Raw genomic sequence first — 23,079 nt, 5'->3', positions numbered from 1 at the left:
CATGTATAACCAGAGATTATATGGTCTCTGTTATAACTGTGGTAATATTAAAGAAATATATCTAGTCTTTTAAATCATTTATATTATCATCCTATTTCTGTAGAGATGTTAGGTTATGATATGAAATAAATGGACGTTGCTTTAATAAATCATGAAATAAATGCTTTTTCTAAGCACCAAAGGTTGAGGTCTTTAAAACCATAGACCATATACCGATATACAGGTATATTGTCTCTGATTAAACTAGAAACACATCTCTCATTTTCATAAAAGTTTTTAAACCAAACATTATGATGAATAATTTATCACAACGATGTGGAAGATTTGTACTTGCCACTTAAAATCTTTATTCTCCTAAAGGACATTTGGGGTTATATCATAAAATGATTAGAGAAACAAGTAACAGATTCATGATTATAGATCGTTACACTTACACACATAAACACAGGGTCGAAAGGACATATTAGCACTAACCTAATAAACAGTAAATAAGAAAAGGTGTTTTAAAGGGAAGCATCTGAGACATAAATGAAAGGGTATTAATGCACAGACAAAATATCACATGTATGTAGTTTGAGTTTTCAACTGAAAAAGATTGAGTTCTGATTTTTAAATGAAAACCAATCATACTGGTAGCAATATTTTGTGTATTGTTTATTTTTCTTATGTTTGAAATGCTGAGCTGTGATCCTTTGATATTTAAATACTTTGCAACAATACTAAATGTGTGCATGCTTCAGGTAGGGTGTTTGTTGAGAGGATTTTTTAGTGGCAAAAGATTTAACTCAAACCTTTCAGAATTCATCCCCTTGAAGCATGAGGCCAAACGTTTGCAATATCTGTGTACTAACCATGATTTGCTGCATAAAGTAACAAAGCCTTCCAGAAGCCAAAGTTGTTGTTTAATCCTTCTTCTCAGAATGAATAACAGAATGGTATAGATGTTTGGAACCATCCTTTACTGCAATGCCAGCGTTACTGTTTGTCTTTTTTTTTTGCATGTACTTAAATATACCCTTCTACCAAGCTTAGTATTTCATATTCCTAAGTAAAGTCTCTTAAATTTTAGAATGTTCATTGTGGCTTGTAGACTGAGGTCATTGAACAAAGTTGAAGTAGTTATAATAAACTACAGAAAATACTGTTGTGTTTAAATGTACATTGCATGGTTTCTTAGCTATCTACAGCATTTCTTGTCAAAAGCACATTTTCAAACTGAACAGCCTTTGAAGATCATTTTTCTCTCCATGATCAAAGAGAGAAAGTTAACTGATATATGTTACCCTGTAAACCTTCAATCTTACTAAAACATGTAATGATGTGATGATGATAATTATTGATGTGTCTGTTCTTTTACTGTAAGAGTATAAATGCATTAACTGCCTTTATCAACTGTCATTTAGAGTAAAGGAAACATCTGTGCCTCCAAGAGATCTCTGAAGATATTAGTTGGAATTGATGTTCAGCAACTCATGCTTGTCATAATAGATGACTAATGGGATCAGTTGGTCTGACAAATGGCATTGTATACAAATTATGCATGATTATGCTCATGATGTCAATTATTGAACTGTTTGCTCCCGACTTGATTATATACAGTTTTATGATAGTGGGGGACACCAGGAATAGGCTTCACACATTGTACCCGTGTTGGGAATCAAACATTGGTCTTTGTCATGATGAGCAAACGCTTTAACCACCAGGCTACTGCCCCTTTGGGCAATGCATAATGGTTTGAGGTGTGGTAGTAAGGGAAGTGGGGATGTGAAGAAAATTAGTTTAATTTGGCATGAGCTGTCATTATGAAAGACAAATTTCTTTACATGAACTTTGGTAATCTGAAGTTAGTCCTAATCTTAAGATGCCAGTACATATCAAGCATAGCCACTTGTCAAACCTGTTTGAAACTTGTCCTGGCTCATGTGTATTTTATATTGTATATGCTTTTATCACCATAATAAATTATGATGGGTGTCAGTTTGACCCTAGCAACACACTACAACTGTGTAGTTTATAGTTGTTTGGCTGAATATGATGATATATGGTTTGAACAAGACAACAGCCCTTGAAATGGTTCATTTCAATATTCGACTATTGGTGATATTGTAATAATGGACATTTACAACGTGCCTCGATCCAAGCACATATGCAATTGCTTAAAGCATTACAATATTATTATCCCTACGGCATGTAATGCAGGAGATATAGTCAAGGCCTCGTCTGTCTGTCTGCCCGTCTGACAGTAATGATTTTGTTTCTGGAGCATAACTCAGAAACCGTTCTATATTTTTAGACCAAACTTGATAATATACTAACCTGAACCTATGGTTGTGCCTTTTGCTATTTACAGATTTTTAGCATTTTAATTTTTTTTTGCTTTTCCATAGAACATTTTGGTGTTAGTCTAATGATGGGGTGGGCTTCGTTTCCGGAGCAGAACTAAAAAAATGTTCAATATTTTTCTGTTAAACTTGGTAGATACGTCAATCAGAAGCTAAGGTGGTGCCATTTGTAACAGGTTTTTGTGATTTATCATTTTCTCAGTTTCCATGGAAATGTTTTTGACTTTAAGTCTCAAAAGTGAGAGGTGTGTCTCATTTCCGGAGCACATCTCAAAAAGTTCCTAATATCTGCCAGCAAAACTTGGTACATGCATGTGGCAGATCCCAAAGTGGTGCCTTTTGGTATTTGCAGGTTTTTGTGAGTTATCACTTTGTGCTTTTCCATGGAAATGTTTTGGACTTAGTCTCAAAATTTAGGGATGGGCTTCATTTCCGGAGCAGAACTCTCAAACCGTTCAATATTTTTCTGCAAAACTTGGTAGATATGTGTGGCAGACCCCAAAGTCTTTTTCTATTTACGAATTTTTGTGATTTATTATTTTCTCGGTTTCCATGGAAACGTTTTAGACTTTGTCTCAAAATTTAGGGATGGGCTTTGTTTCCGGAGCATAACTCAAAAACCGTTCAATATGTATCTTCAAAACTTGGTAGATATATGTGGCAGACCCCAAAGTGGTGCTTTTTGCTATGTACAGGTTTTTGTGATTAATTGTTTTCTTGGTTTCCATGGAAATGTTGTGGACTTCGTCCCCAAATGGAGGGATGGGCTTCGTTTCCAGAGCAGAACTTAAAAACCGTTTGATATTTTTCTGCAAACTTTTTAGATTCATTAGTCAAAACCTGAAATGGTGCCTTTTGCTATGTACAGGTTTTTGTGGTTTATCATTTTCTCGGTTTCCATGGAAATGATTTGTCTCAAAAGTGAGAGGTGTGTTTCGTTTCCAGAGCATATCTCAAAAAGTTCCTAATATCTGTCCGTAAAACTTGGCAGATATATGTGGCAGACCCCAACGTGGTGGTGCCTTTTGGTATTTACAGCTTTTTTTGAGTTATCATTTTGTGGTTTTCCATGGAAACGTTTCAGACTTAGTCTCAAAGTGGAGGGATGGGCTTCATTTCCGGAGCACAACTCAAAAACTTCTAGATATCTTTCTGCAAAACTTGGCAGATATGTAGGGGAAACCCTAAAGTGGTGCCTTTTGCTATTTACAGATTTTTGTGACTGATCATTTTCCCTGTTTCCATGGAAACGATTCTGACTTAGTCTCAAAATTTAGGGATAGGCTTAATGTTTCCGGAACACAACTTGAAAACTGTTTAATATTTGACAGCATAACTTGGCAGATATTTGAGGCAGACCACAAAGTGGTGCCTTTTGCTATTTACAGTGTTTTGGCATTTTTATTTTTCCTGGTTTCCATTGAAACAATTCTGACTTAGTCTCAAAATGGAGGGATAGACTTCGTTTCCAGAGCACAACTGTTTCAACAGATCTCTTCCAGATATATGAGACAGATCTTGAAGCAGTGTCTTTTGCTGTTTACAGATATATGGCATTTATATTTTTTATGACTTCCATGGAAATGATTCAATCTTAATCTAAGAAAACATCGAGTAACTATCAGATGATGTGTCCTTACAAATATGCAGGGACAGGGGTGATATGTCATCTACCCCTGTTATCCCAAGCTGCCTGTGAGACACCAGATGGTCAACAGTCCTATGACTTATCCTCCCGGGTACCCAATCATTGCTGAATGAACAGTGACATTACTCATGTGCTTCATTGTGGGGTGGGACTGAAATCCTAGAAACTCTCAGGAGTCCATCTGACAAACATGGTCACCCATTCAAGGACTGACCGTGACCAACCCTGCTTAACTTCAACTGATTTGTGACCAGAGCATCCATCTGCACCTCATTGAGGACACATTTTCTCAAAATCTATTTTTGGAGGTGGAGATTTTGAATGCTGATATATCTGGTCAATTTGAATCTATTGACCAGAAAAGATGGACATTTCAGAAAAGTTTTTAATGGAATCAATTGTAGCTGCTGTTGTAATGTCTAGTATTAACTATTAGAGGATGCATGGTAGATAAACACATTTCCGATTTGTTTGGTGACAGGTCGTTTCAAATCGACTGCCGTTGTACAAAGTAATCTAAGTGCTAAAGTGACCTTAACTCCCATGCCTTGACATAGACTTAAGGTAGCCCTAGCACTAAGATTGTTTTGTACAATCACACCCAGGTCTGTAGTTAATATGTCATCTGAATGCTTTTTGGATCAGGGTGCCATTGTACAAAACGACCTTAGTGCTGAGTTGACCATAACTCCTTAACATAGACTTAAGGTAGTCTTAGCGCTAAGGGACCCGTGAAGTTCACGGGGTAGAATAGGCCTTCAGCAACCCATGCTTGCCATAAAAGGTGACTATGCTTGTCGTAAGAGGCGACTAACATGATGAGGTGGTCAGGCTTGCTTGACACATGTCATCGGTTCCCAATTGCGCAGACTGATGGTTGTGTTGTTGATCCCTGGATTGTTATTTACAGACCGCCGCCATGTAACTGGGATATTGCTGAGTGTGGCGTAAAACTACACTCACTCACTCACTCACTCACTCACTCACTCACTCACTCACTCACTCACTCACTCACTCACTCACTCACTCACTCACTCACTCACTCACTCACTCACTCACTCACTCACTCACTCACTCACTCACTCACTCACTCACTCACTCACTCACTCACTCACTCACTCACTCACTCACTCACTCACTCACTCACTCACTCACTCACTCACTCACTCACTCACTCACTCACTCACTCACTCACTCACTCACTCACTCACTCACTCACTCACTCACTCACTCACTCACTCACTCACTCACCGCTAAGGTTGTTTGTTCAACAGCACCCTGACCTGTAAAGGGATGTCCTTGGATTTGTGACTCATAACTAGTGGCTATATAATGTCACTTAGAATGAGATTTTGTTTCACACAGATCAACTTATCCAAAAGCAATGCATGATACAGATAAACTGTATGTGACATACATCAACTCATTCAAAAGTAGCATGTGACGTAGATCAACACTTCAAAAACAATTAAAAGTTTTTTGATGGTTTTCTAGTCAACATGTAATAGGCAATAAGTAGGTAATAGTTTTTCTGACATTTTATCGCCATAGGTGGTACAAATACAAAAGTATTGTGACAATCACTTTTGTGAAGATCATTTGTATTCTTGAAACAAGATAGACCATACTGAAATAACAATCTTCCACAGACAACACCGTGAACAGTTTCCTCAGAGCGTCACAGGGTGATGTACAGGACAATCATTTCACAGTGTAGCATGCAGCATGTAATTTTGATTGGCTCTCTCAACAACACTCAGAGAAGACAGGTACTCAAAGAGTGTGTGGTATTGACCATCTAACTCAAAAAGGTTGGGACTCCATTGATTAGACTAAGTACAAATAACTCATCCAGAGGCTTTGTGATGATCGTTCAATAGATAAAGCTGTGGAAATCTGTTTATGATGGAATGAGTTAAAAGGAATTTAGTACAGAATTTAGCAACCTGTATTGTTGATTGAAAACAGATATTTATCAGAGACCGATAGCACACTGTTAACAGAACATTGTCTACAACTGTTGTCTGGCAATACTGATAGTTGGTGATCCTTGAAGCCACCAATCCAGCCCCACTGAAATCGCTCATAAGCTATCATGTCTCACCAAGGTCAGTCAACAACTGTGACAACCACCTGTCTGTTCTCTCCGTGGTTTTCCTGTCTCACCAGGGTCAGTCAACAGTTGTAACAACCACCTGTCTGTTCTCTCCGTGGTTTTCCTGTCTCACCATGGTCAGTCAACAGCTGTAACAACCATGGTTCTGTTCTCTCCGTGGTTTTCCTGTTTCACCAGGGTCAGTCAACAGTTGTAACAACCACCTGTCTGTTCTCTCCATGGTTTTCCTGTTTCACCTGGGTCAGTCAACAGCTGTATCATTGTAACAACCACCTGTCTGTTCTATCCCTTGTCATTCTGGCTCACCAAGGTTAATCAGCAGATGTATCACTGTAACAACCACCTGTCTGTTCTATCCCTTGTCATTCTGGCTCACCAAGGTTAATCAGCAGATGTATCACTGTAACAACTACCTGTCTCTTCTATCCCTTGTCATCCTGCCTCACCAGCATCAGTCAACAGCTGTATCACTGTAAGAACCACCTGTCTGTTCTATCCCTTGTCATTCTGGCTCACCAAGGTTAATCAGCAGATGTATCACTGTAACAACTACCTGTCTCTTCTATCCCTTGTCATCCTGCCTCACCAGCATCAGTCAACAGCTGTATCACTGTAAGAACCACCTGTCTGTTCTATCCCTTGTCATTCTGGCTCACCAAGGTTAATCAGCAGATGTATCACTGTAACAACTACCTGTCTGTTCTATCCCTTGTCATCCTGTCTCACCAAGGTTAATCAGCAGCTGTATCACTGTAACAACTACCTGTCTGTTCTATCCCTTGTCATTCTGGCTCACCAAGGTTGATCAGCAGCTGTATCACTGTAACAACTACCTGTCTGTTCTATCCCTTGTCATCCTGTCTCACCAAGGTTAATCAGCAGATGTATCACTGTAACAACTACCTGTCTGTTCTATCCCTTGTCATCCTGTCTCACCAAGGTTAATCAGCAGATGTATCACTGTAACAACCACCTGTCTGTTCTATCCCTTGTCATCCTGGCTCACCAAGGTTAATCAGCAGCTGTATCACTGTAACAACCACCTGTCTGTTCTATCCCTTGTCATTCTGGCTCACCAAGGTTAATCAGCAGATGTATCACTGTAACAACTACCTGTCTCTTCTATCCCTTGTCATCCTGCCTCACCAGCATCAGTCAACAGCTGTATCACTGTAAGAACCACCTGTCTGTTCTATCCCTTGTCATTCTGGCTCACCAAGGTTAATCAGCAGATGTATCACTGTAACAACCACCTGTCTGTTCTATCCCTTGTCATTCTGGCTCACCAAGGTTAATCAGCAGATGTATCACTGTAACAACTACCTGTCTCTTCTATCCCTTGTCATCCTGCCTCACCAGCATCAGTCAACAGCTGTATCACTGTAAGAACCACCTGTCTGTTCTATCCCTTGTCATTCTGGCTCACCAAGGTTAATCAGCAGATGTATCACTGTAACAACCACCTGTCTGTTCTATCCCTTGTCATTCTGGCTCACCAAGGTTAATCAGCAGATGTATCACTGTAACAACTACCTGTCTCTTCTATCCCTTGTCATCCTGCCTCACCAGCATCAGTCAACAGCTGTATCACTGTAAGAACCACCTGTCTGTTCTATCCCTTGTCATTCTGGCTCACCAAGGTTAATCAGCAGATGTATCACTGTAACAACTACCTGTCTGTTCTATCCCTTGTCATCCTGTCTCACCAAGGTTAATCAGCAGCTGTATCACTGTAACAACTACCTGTCTGTTCTATCCCTTGTCATTCTGGCTCACCAAGGTTAATCAGCAGATGTATCACTGTAACAACTACCTGTCTGTTCTATCCCTTGTCATCCTGTCTCACCAAGGTTAATCAGCAGATGTATCACTGTAACAACTACCTGTCTGTTCTATCCCTTGTCATCCTGTCTCACCAAGGTTAATCAGCAGATGTATCACTGTAACAACCACCTGTCTGTTCTATCCCTTGTCATCCTGGCTCACCAAGGTTAATCAGCAGCTGTATCACTGTAACAACTACCTGTCTGTTCTATCCCTTGTCATCCTGTCTCACCAAGGTTAATCAGCAGATGTATCACTGTAACAACCACCTGTCTGTTCTATCCCTTGTCATTCTGGCTCACCAAGGTTAATCAGCAGATGTATCACTGTAACAACTACCTGTCTCTTCTATCCCTTGTCATTCTGCCTCACCAGCATCAGTCAACAGCTGTATCACTGTAAGAACCACCTGTCTGTTCTATCCCTTGTCATCCTGTCTCACCAAGGTTAATCAGCAGATGTATCACTGTAACAACCACCTGTCTGTTCTATCCCTTGTCATCCTGGCTCACCAAGGTTAATCAGCAGCTGTATCACTGTAACAACCACCTGTCTGTTCTATCCCTTGTCATTCTGGCTCACCAAGGTTAATCAGCAGATGTATCACTGTAACAACCACCTGTCTGTTCTATCCCTTGTCATTCTGGCTCACCAAGGTTAATCAGCAGATGTATCACTGTAACAACTACCTGTCTCTTCTATCCCTTGTCATCCTGCCTCACCAGCATCAGTCAACAGCTGTATCACTGTAACAACCACCTGTCTGTTCTATCCCTTGTCATTCTGGCTCACCAAGGTTAATCAGCAGATGTATCACTGTAACAACCACCTGTCTGTTCTATCCCTTGTCATTCTGGCTCACCAAGGTTAATCAGCAGATGTATCACTGTAACAACTACCTGTCTCTTCTATCCCTTGTCATCCTGCCTCACCAGCATCAGTCAACAGCTGTATCACTGTAAGAACCACCTGTCTGTTCTATCCCTTGTCATTCTGGCTCACCAAGGTTAATCAGCAGATGTATCACTGTAACAACCACCTGTCTGTTCTATCCCTTGTCATTCTGGCTCACCAAGGTTAATCAGCAGATGTATCACTGTAACAACTACCTGTCTCTTCTATCCCTTGTCATCCTGCCTCACCAGCATCAGTCAACAGCTGTATCACTGTAAGAACCACCTGTCTGTTCTATCCCTTGTCATTCTGGCTCACCAAGGTTAATCAGCAGATGTATCACTGTAACAACTACCTGTCTGTTCTATCCCTTGTCATCCTGTCTCACCAAGGTTAATCAGCAGCTGTATCACTGTAACAACTACCTGTCTGTTCTATCCCTTGTCATTCTGGCTCACCAAGGTTGATCAGCAGCTGTATCACTGTAACAACTACCTGTCTGTTCTATCCCTTGTCATCCTGTCTCACCAAGGTTAATCAGCAGATGTATCACTGTAACAACTACCTGTCTGTTCTATCCCTTGTCATCCTGTCTCACCAAGGTTAATCAGCAGATGTATCACTGTAACAACCACCTGTCTGTTCTATCCCTTGTCATCCTGGCTCACCAAGGTTAATCAGCAGCTGTATCACTGTAACAACCACCTGTCTGTTCTATCCCTTGTCATTCTGGCTCACCAAGGTTAATCAGCAGATGTATCACTGTAACAACCACCTGTCTGTTCTATCCCTTGTCATTCTGGCTCACCAAGGTTAATCAGCAGATGTGTCACTGTAACAACTACCTGTCTCTTCTATCCCTTCTCATCCTGTCTCACCAAGGTTAATCAGCAGATGTATCACTGTAACAACCACCTGTCTGTTCTATCCCTTGTCATCCTGGCTCACCAAGGTTAATCAGCAGCTGTATCACTGTAACAACTACCTGTCTGTTCTATCCCTTGTCATCCTGTCTCACCAAGGTTAATCAGCAGATGTATCACTGTAACAACCACCTGTCTGTTCTATCCCTTGTCATTCTGGCTCACCAAGGTTAATCAGCAGATGTATCACTGTAACAACCACCTGTCTGTTCTATCCCTTGTCATTCTGGCTCACCAAGGTTAATCAGCAGATGTATCACTGTAACAACTACCTGTCTCTTCTATCCCTTGTCATCCTGCCTCACCAGCATCAGTCAACAGCTGTATCACTGTAAGAACCACCTGTCTGTTCTATCCCTTGTCATTCTGGCTCACCAAGGTTAATCAGCAGATGTATCACTGTAACAACTACCTGTCTGTTCTATCCCTTGTCATCCTGTCTCACCAAGGTTAATCAGCAGCTGTATCACTGTAACAACTACCTGTCTGTTCTATCCCTTGTCATTCTGGCTCACCAAGGTTAATCAGCAGCTGTATCACTGTAACAACTACCTGTCTGTTCTATCCCTTGTCATCCTGTCTCACCAAGGTTAATCAGCAGATGTATCACTGTAACAACTACCTGTCTGTTCTATCCCTTGTCATCCTGTCTCACCAAGGTTAATCAGCAGATGTATCACTGTAAGAACCACCTGTCTGTTCTATCCCTTGTCATTCTGGCTCACCAAGGTTAATCAGCAGATGTATCACTGTAACAACCACCTGTCTGTTCTATCCCTTGTCATTCTGGCTCACCAAGGTTAATCAGCAGATGTATCACTGTAACAACTACCTGTCTCTTCTATCCCTTGCCATCCTGCCTCACCAGCATCAGTCAACAGCTGTATCACTGTAAGAACCACCTGTCTGTTCTATCCCTTGTCATTCTGGCTCACCAAGGTTAATCAGCAGATGTATCACTGTAACAACTACCTGTCTGTTCTATCCCTTGTCATCCTGTCTCACCAAGGTTAATCAGCAGCTGTATCACTGTAACAACTACCTGTCTGTTCTATCCCTTGTCATTCTGGCTCACCAAGGTTGATCAGCAGCTGTATCACTGTAACAACTACCTGTCTGTTCTATCCCTTGTCATCCTGTCTCACCAAGGTTAATCAGCAGATGTATCACTGTAACAACTACCTGTCTGTTCTATCCCTTGTCATCCTGTCTCACCAAGGTTAATCAGCAGATGTATCACTGTAACAACCACCTGTCTGTTCTATCCCTTGTCATCCTGGCTCACCAAGGTTAATCAGCAGCTGTATCACTGTAACAACCACCTGTCTGTTCTATCCCTTGTCATTCTGGCTCACCAAGGTTAATCAGCAGATGTATCACTGTAACAACCACCTGTCTGTTCTATCCCTTGTCATTCTGGCTCACCAAGGTTAATCAGCAGATGTATCACTGTAACAACTACCTGTCTCTTCTATCCCTTGTCATCCTGTCTCACCAAGGTTAATCAGCAGATGTATCACTGTAACAACCACCTGTCTGTTCTATCCCTTGTCATCCTGGCTCACCAAGGTTAATCAGCAGCTTTATCACTGTAACAACTACCTGTCTGTTCTATCCCTTGTCATCCTGTCTCACCAAGGTTAATCAGCAGATGTATCACTGTAACAACCACCTGTCTGTTCTATCCCTTGTCATTCTGGCTCACCAAGGTTAATCAGCAGATGTATCACTGTAACAACCACCTGTCTGTTCTATCCCTTGTCATTCTGGCTCACCAAGGTTAATCAGCAGATGTATCACTGTAACAACTACCTGTCTCTTCTATCCCTTGTCATCCTGCCTCACCAGCATCAGTCAACAGCTGTATCACTGTAAGAACCACCTGTCTGTTCTATCCCTTGTCATTCTGGCTCACCAAGGTTAATCAGCAGATGTATCACTGTAACAACTACCTGTCTGTTCTATCCCTTGTCATCCTGTCTCACCAAGGTTAATCAGCAGATGTATCACTGTAACAACCACCTGTCTGTTCTATCCCTTGTCATTCTGGCTCACCAAGGTTAATCAGCAGATGTATCACTGTAACAACTACCTGTCTCTTCTATCCCTTGTCATCCTGCCTCACCAGCATCAGTCAACAGCTGTATCACTGTAAGAACCACATGTCTGTTCTATCCCTTGTCATTCTGGCTCACCAAGGTTAATCAGCAGATGTATCACTGTAACAACTACCTGTCTGTTCTATCCCTTGTCATCCTGTCTCACCAAGGTTAATCAGCAGCTGTATCACTGTAACAACTACCTGTCTGTTCTATCCCTTGTCATTCTGGCTCACCAAGGTTAATCAGCAGCTGTATCACTGTAACAACTACCTGTCTGTTCTATCCCTTGTCATCCTGTCTCACCAAGGTTAATCAGCAGATGTATCACTGTAACAACCACCTGTCTGTTCTATCCCTTGTCATCCTGGCTCACCAAGGTTAATCAGCAGCTGTATCACTGTAACAACCACCTGTCTGTTCTATCCCTTGTCATTCTGGCTCACCAAGGTTAATCAGCAGATGTATCACTGTAACAACTACCTGTCTCTTCTATCCCTTGTCATCCTGCCTCACCAGCATCAGTCAACAGCTGTATCACTGTAAGAACCACCTGTCTGTTCTATCCCTTGTCATTCTGGCTCACCAAGGTTAATCAGCAGATGTATCACTGTAACAACCACCTGTCTGTTCTATCCCTTGTCATTCTGGCTCACCAAGGTTAATCAGCAGATGTATCACTGTAACAACTACCTGTCTCTTCTATCCCTTGTCATCCTGCCTCACCAGCATCAGTCAACAGCTGTATCACTGTAAGAACCACCTGTCTGTTCTATCCCTTGTCATTCTGGCTCACCAAGGTTAATCCGCAGATGTATCACTGTAACAACCACCTGTCTGTTCTATCCCTTGTCATTCTGGCTCACCAAGGTTAATCAGCAGATGTATCACTGTAACAACTACCTGTCTCTTCTATCCCTTGTCATCCTGCCTCACCAGCATCAGTCAACAGCTGTATCACTGTAAGAACCACCTGTCTGTTCTATCCCTTGTCATTCTGGCTCACCAAGGTTAATCAGCAGATGTATCACTGTAACAACTACCTGTCTGTTCTATCCCTTGTCATCCTGTCTCACCAAGGTTAATCAGCAGCTGTATCACTGTAACAACTACCTGTCTGTTCTATCCCTTGTCATTCTGGCTCACCAAGGTTAATCAGCAGCTGTATCACTGTAACAACTACCTGTCTGTTCTATCCCTTGTCATCCTGTCTCACCAAGGTTAATCAGCAGATGTATCACTGTAACAACTACCTGTCTGTTCTATCCCTTGTCATCCTGTCTCACCAAGGTTAATCAGCAGCTGTATCACTGTAAGAACCACCTGTCTGTTCTATCCCTTGTCATCCTGGCTCACCAAGGTTAATCAGCAGCTGTATCACTGTAACAACTACCTGTCTGTTCTATCCCTTGTCATCCTGTCTCACCAAGGTTAATCAGCAGATGTATCACTGTAACAACCACCTGTCTGTTCTATCCCTTGTCATCCTGTCTCACCAAGGTTAATCAGCAGCTGTATCACTGTAACAACCACCTGTCTGTTCTATCCCTTGTCATCCTGTCTCACCAAGGTTAATCAGCAGATGTATCACTGTAACAACCACCTGTCTGTTCTATCCCTAGTCATTCTGGCTCACCAAGGTTAATCAGCAGCTGTATCACTGTAAGAACCACCTGTCTGTTCTATCCCTTGTCATTCTGTCTCACCAAGGTTAATCAGCAGCTGTATCATTGTAACAACCACCTGTCTGTTCTATCCCTTGTCATTCTGGCTCACCAAGGTTAATCAGCAGATGTATCACTGTAACAACCACCTGTCTCTTCTATCCCTTGTCATCCTGCCTCACCAGCATCAGTCAACAGCTGTATCACTGTAACAACTACCTTTCTCTTCTATCCATGGTCACCTTGTCTCACCAAGGTTAATCAGCAGCTGTATCACTGTAACAACTACCTGTCTGTTCTATCCCTTGTCATCCTGTCTCACCAAGGTTGATCAGCAGCTGTATCACTGTAACAACTACCTGTCTGTTCTATCCCTTGTCATCCTGTCTCACCAAGGTTGATCAGCAGCTGTATCACTGTAACAACTACCTGTCTGTTCTATCCCTTGTCATCCTGTCTCACCAAGGTTGATCAGCAGCTGTATCACTGTAACAACCACCTGTCTCTTCTATCCCTTGTCATCCTGTCTCACCAAGGTTGATCAGCAGCTGTATCACTGTAACATCCACCTGTCTCTTCTATCCCTTGTCATCTTGTCTCACCAAGGTTAATCAGCAGCTGTATCACTGTAACAACTACCTGTCTGTTCTATCCCTTGTCATCCTGTCTCACCAAGGTTAATCAGCAGCTATATCACTGTAGCAACTACCTGTCTGTTCTATCCCTTGTCTTCCTGTCTCCCCAAGGTTAATCAGCAGTTTTATCACTGTAACAGCTACCTGTCTGTTCTATCCCTTGTCATTCTGGCTCACCAAGGTTAATCAGCAGCTTTATCACTGTAACAGCTACCTGTCTGTTCTATCCCTTGTCATCCTGTCTCACCAAGGTTAATCAGCAGATGTATCACTGTAACAACCACCTGTCTGTTCTATCCCTTGTCATCCTGGCTCACCAAGGTTAATCAGCAGCTGTATCACTGTAACAACTACCTGTCTGTTCTATCCCTTGTCATCCTGTCTCACCAAGGTTAATCAGCAGATGTATCACTGTAACAACCACCTGTCTGTTCTATCCCTTGTCATCCTGTCTCACCAAGGTTAATCAGCAGCTGTATCACTGTAACAACTACCTGTCTGTTCTATCCCTTGTCATCCTGTCTCACCAAGGTTAATCAGCAGATGTATCACTGTAACAACCACCTGTCTGTTCTATCCCTTGTCATTCTGGCTCACCAAGGTTAATCAGCAGATGTATCACTGTAACAACTACCTGTCTCTTCTATCCCTTGTCATCCTGCCTTACCAGCATCAGTCAACAGCTGTATCACTGTAAGAACCACCTGTCTGTTCTATCCCTTGTCATTCTGGCTCACCAAGGTTAATCAGCAGATGTATCACTGTAACAACTACCTGTCTGTTCTATCCCTTGTCATCCTGTCTCACCAAGGTTAATCAGCAGCTGTATCACTGTAACAACTACCTGTCTGTTCTATCCCTTGTCATTCTGGCTCACCAAGGTTAATCAGCAGCTGTATCACTGTAACAACTACCTGTCTGTTCTATCCCTTGTCATCCTGTCTCACCAAGGTTAATCAGCAGATGTATCACTGTAACAACCACCTGTCTGTTCTATCCCTTGTCATCCTGGCTCACCAAGGTTAATCAGCAGCTGTATCACTGTAACAACCACCTGTCTGTTCTATCCCTTGTCATTCTGGCTCACCAAGGTTAATCAGCAGATGTATCACTGTAACAACTACCTGTCTCTTCTATCCCTTGTCATCCTGCCTCACCAGCATCAGTCAACAGCTGTATCACTGTAAGAACCACCTGTCTGTTCTATCCCTTGTCATTCTGGCTCACCAAGGTTAATCAGCAGATGTATCACTGTAACAACCACCTGTCTGTTCTATCCCTTGTCATTCTGGCTCACCAAGGTTAATCAGCAGATGTATCACTGTAACAACTACCTGTCTCTTCTATCCCTTGTCATCCTGCCTCACCAGCATCAGTCAACAGCTGTATCACTGTAAGAACCACCTGTCTGTTCTATCCCTTGTCATTCTGGCTCACCAAGGTTAATCCGCAGATGTATCACTGTAACAACCACCTGTCTGTTCTATCCCTTGTCATTCTGGCTCACCAAGGTTAATCAGCAGATGTATCACTGTAACAACTACCTGTCTCTTCTATCCCTTGTCATCCTGCCTCACCAGCATCAGTCAACAGCTGTATCACTGTAAGAACCACCTGTCTGTTCTATCCCTTGTCATTCTGGCTCACCAAGGTTAATCAGCAGATGTATCACTGTAACAACTACCTGTCTGTTCTATCCCTTGTCATCCTGTCTCACCAAGGTTAATCAGCAGCTGTATCACTGTAACAACTACCTGTCTGTTCTATCCCTTGTCATTCTGGCTCACCAAGGTTAATCAGCAGCTGTATCACTGTAACAACTACCTGTCTGTTCTATCCCTTGTCATCCTGTCTCACCAAGGTTAATCAGCAGATGTATCACTGTAACAACTACCTGTCTGTTCTATCCCTTGTCATCCTGTCTCACCAAGGTTAATCAGCAGCTGTATCACTGTAACAACCACCTGTCTGTTCTATCCCTTGTCATCCTGGCTCACCAAGGTTAATCAGCAGCTGTATCACTGTAACAACTACCTGTCTGTTCTATCCCTTGTCATCCTGTCTCACCAAGGTTAATCAGCAGATGTATCACTGTAACAACCACCTGTCTGTTCTATCCCTTGTCATCCTGTCTCACCAAGGTTAGTCAGCAGCTGTATCACTGTAACAACCACCTGTCTGTTCTATCCCTTGTCATCCTGTCTCACCAAGGTTAATCAGCAGATGTATCACTGTAACAACCACCTGTCTGTTCTATCCCTAGTCATTCTGGCTCACCAAGGTTAATCAGCAGCTGTATCACTGTAAGAACCACCTGTCTGTTCTATCCCTTGTCATTCTGTCTCACCAAGGTTAATCAGCAGCTGTATCATTGTAACAACCACCTGTCTGTTCTATCCCTTGTCATTCTGGCTCACCAAGGTTAATCAGCAGATGTATCACTGTAACAACCACCTGTCTCTTCTATCCCTTGTCATCCTGCCTCACCAGCATCAGTCAACAGCTGTATCACTGTAAGAACCACCTTTCTCTTCTATCCATGGTCACCTTGTCTCACCAAGGTTAATCAGCAGCTGTATCACTGTAACAACTACCTGTCTGTTCTATCCCTTGTCATCCTGTCTCACCAAGGTTAATCAGCAGCTGTATCACTGTAACAACTACCTGTCTGGTTTACCATTTGTCATCCTGTCTCACCAAGGTTGATCAGCAGCTGTATCACTGTAACAACTACCTGTCTGTTCTATCCCTTGTCATCCTGTCTCACCAAGGTTGATCAGCAGCTGTATCACTGTAACATCCACCTGTCTGTTCTATCCCTTGTCATCCTGTCTCACCAAGGTTAATCAGCAGCTGTATCACTGTAACAACTACCTGTCTGTTCTATCCCTTGTCATCCTGTCTCACCAAGGTTAATCAGCAGCTATTTCACTGTAGCAACTACCTGTCTGTTCTATCCCTTGTCTTCCTGTCTCACCAAGGTTAATCAGCAGTTTTTTCACTGTAACAGCTACCTGTCTGTTCTATCCCTTGTCATTCTGGCTCACCAAGGTTAATCAGCAGCTTTATCACTGTAACAGCTACCTGTCTGTTCTATCCCTTGTCATTCTGTCTCACCAAGGTTAATCAGCAGCTTTATCACTGTAACAGCTACCTGTCTGTTCTATCCCTTGTCATTCTGTTTCACCAAGGTTAATCAGCAGCTGTATCACTGTAACATCCACCTGTCTCAACCATCCCAGATCATCTTCTCTCACCAGGGTCAGTCAACAGCTGCATCACTGTAAGAGCCACCTGTCTGTTCCGTCCAAGGTCATCTTGTCTCACCAGGGTCAATCAACAGCTGTATCACTGTAAGAACCACCCGTTTGACTTATCCCAGGTCACCCTGTATCACCAGGGTCAGTCAACAGCTGTATGACTGTAGCATCCACCTGTCTGTTCTATCCCAGGTCATCTTGTCTCACCAGGGTCTGAGTCAGTCAACAGCTGTATCACTGTAACAACGACCTGTCTCTTCTATCCCAGGTCATCTTGTCTCACCAGGGTCTGAGTCAGTCAACAGCTGTATCACTGTAACAACCACCTGTCTGTTCTATCCCAGGTCATCTTGTCTCACCAGGGTCTGAGTCAGTCAACAGCTGTATCACTGTAACAACGACCTGTCTCTTCTATCCCAGGTCATCTTGTCTCACCAGGGTCTGAGTCAGTCAACAGCTGTATCACTGTAACAACTACCTGTCTGTTCTATCCCAAATCATTCTGACTCACCCAGGTTTGTTTACATTGGTATCACCAAATACATCTGGTAGCCACTTTTGTTTATGTCATGTTCTTGTAACATGTTGTCTGTAGGTTGGCCAAGTGGTTAAAGTTTCAGCGCATAATACTGAAGACCATGTTCAATTCCCTTCATGAGTACATTTATGTAGGATATTTCTGGTGGTGATGCTAATTGCTGTTGTGGAAATATTGTGATTGGCACTCACTCACTCTTTGACTCACTCTTTCACTCACTCTTGAAGAGTCCTGCAGCAAATAGTGATGTTCTGTTTGTAGTCCTATGCAGAAAAACGCAGTGATGTACACTTTCCATTTGAGAATGTAATTTTGTAAGCAAACAATAAATTAATTTCTTTTTGACTCATAAACAAGACCAATTCACCAATACTTTATGCATGAGCATTTTGTAAGACATGAGTGAGTGAACTGGGTTTTATGCCACTGTTAGCAATATTTCACCAATATCACGGCGGGACACCAGGAATGGGCTTCACACATTGTTCCGATGTGGAGATTAAAACCCGCACCTTTGGCATGACAAGCAAACATTTTAACTACTGAGCTACCCCACTGCCCCTTTTGGTAGGATATTTCTGTAGAATGTGTCTTGACTGTGTTTTAAGTAGGATATGATCCTCAAAGTTGAGTTTTGTTCTGCAGTAGGAGCTCATTCTCTACGTGACAGACAGCCTGAAACCAGCCCCACATGCAAAAATTATCATGGCTTTTGGACCATATCCACAGAAGCAACTTGAATGATCATACTGTTTCAATATTAACAATAATACATGCTAACAGGAGGGAGACATCAATATGTCCTCCAAATCTCCCTCACTGATGACAAGACATACTCAGATGCCTACATGTATGAGACTAATCTCTTGCCATGGTATCACAATTTGACTCATTCACCCATAGTGACCTAATACTGTTAGCTTTTCTGCTCAATACAGAACACATTTGACTGTATCTATTTGATACTACAGTTCAGATGTCATGTGCACACACAACCTGTATGCTTAGCTCCTCATTTTAACACAACAAATAAGCCCTTATTATGAGTAGTGGACTATTTCTATAGACAGGCAGACGAGTATCCTGAATGTTGCCATTCATTGGTATTGAAATTATCCATGCGCCTAGCAAGCCCTTCTAGTAACGGTAACCCTCCACATTTGTTTACCGATCCCCACCAGTTGCTAAGTCCATGACTTTGATCAAGAGATTTACTCACTCAGTTAGAATTGGTACTGTTCCACGACGATGTGTGATATTACTGTCTAATTTATTGTCCTAGGAAACATGGAGAATGGATGTATTATGATATGAATACAGCATTGATTTAAGATTAAATGGCTCCTCAAGGAAAAGGGTGAGTGTTACCTGGTAATCCTATGTACATTGGAGATTGATCATGCCTGGCCTAATTGCCTCTTACAGGGTTATATGGAGTGGGGTGTGTTGTCAGGAAGATATCATGTTTAGTTATTGTAATGAACTTTGTGCTTGAAGGTGTGGATTGTACATTGCTTTACAGGAAAAAGAACATAAGTTTTTGTTTAAAGTATAAAAGTTATATTGTTCCCTAACATATTTTCTTTTATCACTTTTCTCACTTTTTGTTTTTAATGTGTTTGCATTAACGTGGAAACCTGCATTTTTCACACAAAAAAAACTACAAACATGCAAAAAATATTTTGGATGCATAGATTCTGATCTATTTAATTTTAAAATGTACCTCAAACATATAAAACAAGCAATAAATTTTGAAGTGACTGGAGATAGTAATGAAAATTTCATGCACAAAAGATTTGGATGACATATTTATTATTTTATTTCTGTATGCACTTGCACAAAGCCTACCACATTTTTTAAACATGCATGTCTGTTGCTTTGAGAAAAAGGGTATTCATTTGTTATACTGCTTTTCATCATTTGAATGAAACAAACCAGTGCTACAAAAATGGCAAAATGGTCAGTCAAGATTTGTTTGTTTTGTTTAAGATAAAGTCATGATTTTTATAACCAGGAAGTCATTTGGAATGTCATAATAAATTGGTACTTAATGAAAATAAAATAACAGTCTTGAAAGACAGACCCCAAACTTCACATGTAGACAGTTTGCAAAATATTTACCAACTTTTACCATTTAGGCTAGCTATGCCCGAAAGTTACTAGCCAACAAAAGAATTCACTAGCCTGAAATTTGAATGTAGACATTACGCTGCTAATATAATGAACACTCTTTTTTCATGATCTAAAAGTGTGTTATAACTTAACAAGTTGGAGAGAGTCATATATTTATAAAATGGCCCCATGAAAAATCACTATCCAGTCTGGCCAGTGACTGTGGAGATTTACTGGCCTGACTGGACTTTTTACTAGCCACGGGCTAATGGACCAGTGCCTATTTTGCACACTGCATGTAGGGTATAAGTGTAAGATACAAGAGCAGGATCAAGTCTTAAAAGGGAAGAAAAACATGAACTTGTTATCCCCCCTGCATGTAATGCGGGGGATATAGTTGATGTTTCGTCTGTCCGTCCATCCGTCCGTAATTCTTTTGTTTCCTGAGCATAACTCAGAAACTGTGCAATATTTTCAGACCAAACTTGATAAATATATCTCAAACTATAGTTGTGCCTTTTGCTATTTCCAGAGTTTGGGCATTTTTATTGTTTTTGTTTTTCCATGGAACATTTTGGTGTTAGTCTAATGGTGGGGTGGGCTTCGTTTCTGGAGCAGAACTCAAAAACCGTTCAATACTTTTGCTGCAAAACTTGGTAGATATATCAATCATAACCAGAAGTGGTGCCTTTTGCTACTTGCAGGTTTTTGTGACTCATTATTTTCTCGGTTTCCATGGAAATGTTTCGGACTTCGTCTCAAAATGGAGGTATAGGCTGTGTTTCCGGAGCACAACTAAAAAAACATTCAATATTTTTCTGCAAAACTTGATAGATATATCAGTTGGAACCTAAAGTGGTGCCTTTGCTATTTCAAGGTTTTAGTGATTTATTATTTTCTCAGTTTCCATGGAAATGTTTTTGACTTTAAGTCTCAAAAGTGAGAGGTGTGTTTCAGTTCCAGAGCACATCTCAAAAAGTTCCTAATATCTGTTCGTAAAACTTGGCAGATACGTGTTGCAGATCCCAAAGTGGTGCCTTTTGCTATGTACGGGTTTTTGTGAATTATCATTTTCTCAGTTTCCATGGAAACGTTTCAGACCTAGTCTCAAAATGAAGGTCTGGGCTTCATTTCCAGAGCAGAACTCAGAAACCATGGAAACGTTTTGGACTTAGTATGAAAAGTGAGAGGTTTGCTTCGTTTCCAGAGCAGAACTGAAAAGCTTCGTAAAATCTGTCAGTAAAACTTGGCAAATATGTGTGGCAGACCCCAAAGTGGTGCCTCTTGGTTTTTAAAGGTTTTTTTGTGATGTTTTATTTTCTTGATTCCCATGGAAATGTTTCGGACTTAGTCTCAAAATGGAGGGATGGGCATCGTTCCCAGAGCACAACTCAAAAACCATTTCATATCTTTCAACAGATCTTGGCAGATATATGAGACAGATCTTGAAAGTGTGGCTTTGCTGATTATAGATATATGGCATTTATAATTTTCATGAATTCCATGGAAACAATTCAAACTTAGAAAACAATGAGTAACTCTCAGATGATTTGTCCTTTCAAACGTATGGGGGCCGGAGGGATATGTCCTCATCTGATGACTCTTGTTTCATATTTAAGATCACTTTACAAAGTTTGTTCATTTTCACATCTGGCAAAGGCTCGAGTTATAGTTCTGTTCATAATTTATTAATACAGATGGTGACAGTACATCAGCTGTTGCTTTATATTTGTCACTTTACTCATTTCTAGTTGGTATCATAAACTAAGGCCTGGCCAATGTTATTTTCATTTTTTTTTGATCCGCTTGTCATATTTTCTTTCAAGAATAAGACAAAATAAACATTAATTTTCCACACTCAAAAAATACAATCTTGATGTTTTCATTGGCCAAAAATGTAAACTTGCAAGAATTTTCTGATATATACTTCATAAATTGCCAAAAGTAAAATACTTTGAGTATTTAAAAGTAATATTACTTTGATTGATGATTGTATTTTTCTTATTTGTTCCTCCTGCCTTTAGGTTTTCTGAGGACAAAAGTCTATAAAACAAGAAATAATATTGGTGATAAAAAGTAATAAACTCATTATGTTCAGGAAATGTTGTATGCATAAGCAGCTGTATATATGTTAATGCTGTTGATTAGGAATGTTAAATTACTGAACAAGGCTTTGGACAAATGACTTTTATGCATGATGCACAAAAGATTTTATAGTAAACATACGCATGCACAAAAGTTAAGCGCCACCCACTGTTTTTGTGATCTCCTACTTTGGATGCTCAATGGTAACTATCATAATGAGATCTATGACTGCCATTGACATCATTGGTTTTATTATGTTTGACGACTAAACGCTATGATGACGCTGTGATGACGACCCATTTGCCTTGCAGTGGCCCTACGTGACATCACAAGAGACCAGTGAAACCAAGTGTGTGAAACTTGATTTTCAAGATTCAGCTGGTAGGGAAATAGAGTTGCACATGCAGAACGTTTTCCTTGTCATATCTTGACAATCTTAGGTTCAAGAATCTGTGGAAGGCTAATTCAGCCATAAACATTTATAGTTTGTATTTCTGATCTTCAGTGGTGAAATCAAGACACTGAAAATAGTGGTGCTTAACTTTTGTGCATGTGTATAGTAGTCATATATGGTGACATCGAATTTTTTCGCACACAAGATTTACCATAATCATTCCCCTACACTACCTAATCCAAGATAATCATCTGACAAAGTGGAATAGCTATGTTATATAGCACAAACTTATCATGAACTTTGAGATTGTTATATTGAAATAAAAACACATAAAAACTGGACAAATATCCCATTTGAGCGTATGAGCCAGAGGCCTAAAATTCAATATATGTGTGCGTCTTTTTCATGTGTGAAAATTGTTGATTAATTGGTTCAGAAGTGTTGCATTTGCTTGCATTTATATTGATAATTTGTATTGGTTTGGTCCTAAATAAGGTAGGGTATCTTTGTGATGTCTCAGTATTTAAATGTATGTGCAAAAAGAT

The 23,079-nt window shown here is 41.0% G+C and overlaps 1 protein-coding gene across 2 annotated transcripts in view; it reads left to right on the top strand.

The window, feature by feature from the left end:
- The window catches only part of LOC137261136 (lamin-B2-like), a 67,092-nt gene that overhangs the window by 618 nt on the left and 43,395 nt on the right, over positions 1-23,079 (top strand). The gene's annotated exons all lie outside the window — the stretch shown is intronic.

This window comes from Haliotis asinina, chromosome 14 (genome assembly GCF_037392515.1).
Source record: "Haliotis asinina isolate JCU_RB_2024 chromosome 14, JCU_Hal_asi_v2, whole genome shotgun sequence".
Classification (NCBI taxonomy): Eukaryota; Metazoa; Mollusca; class Gastropoda; order Lepetellida; family Haliotidae; genus Haliotis; species Haliotis asinina.
Note: the sequence above shows the minus strand (reverse complement) of the source record. Positions and strands in the feature narration are given on the sequence as shown.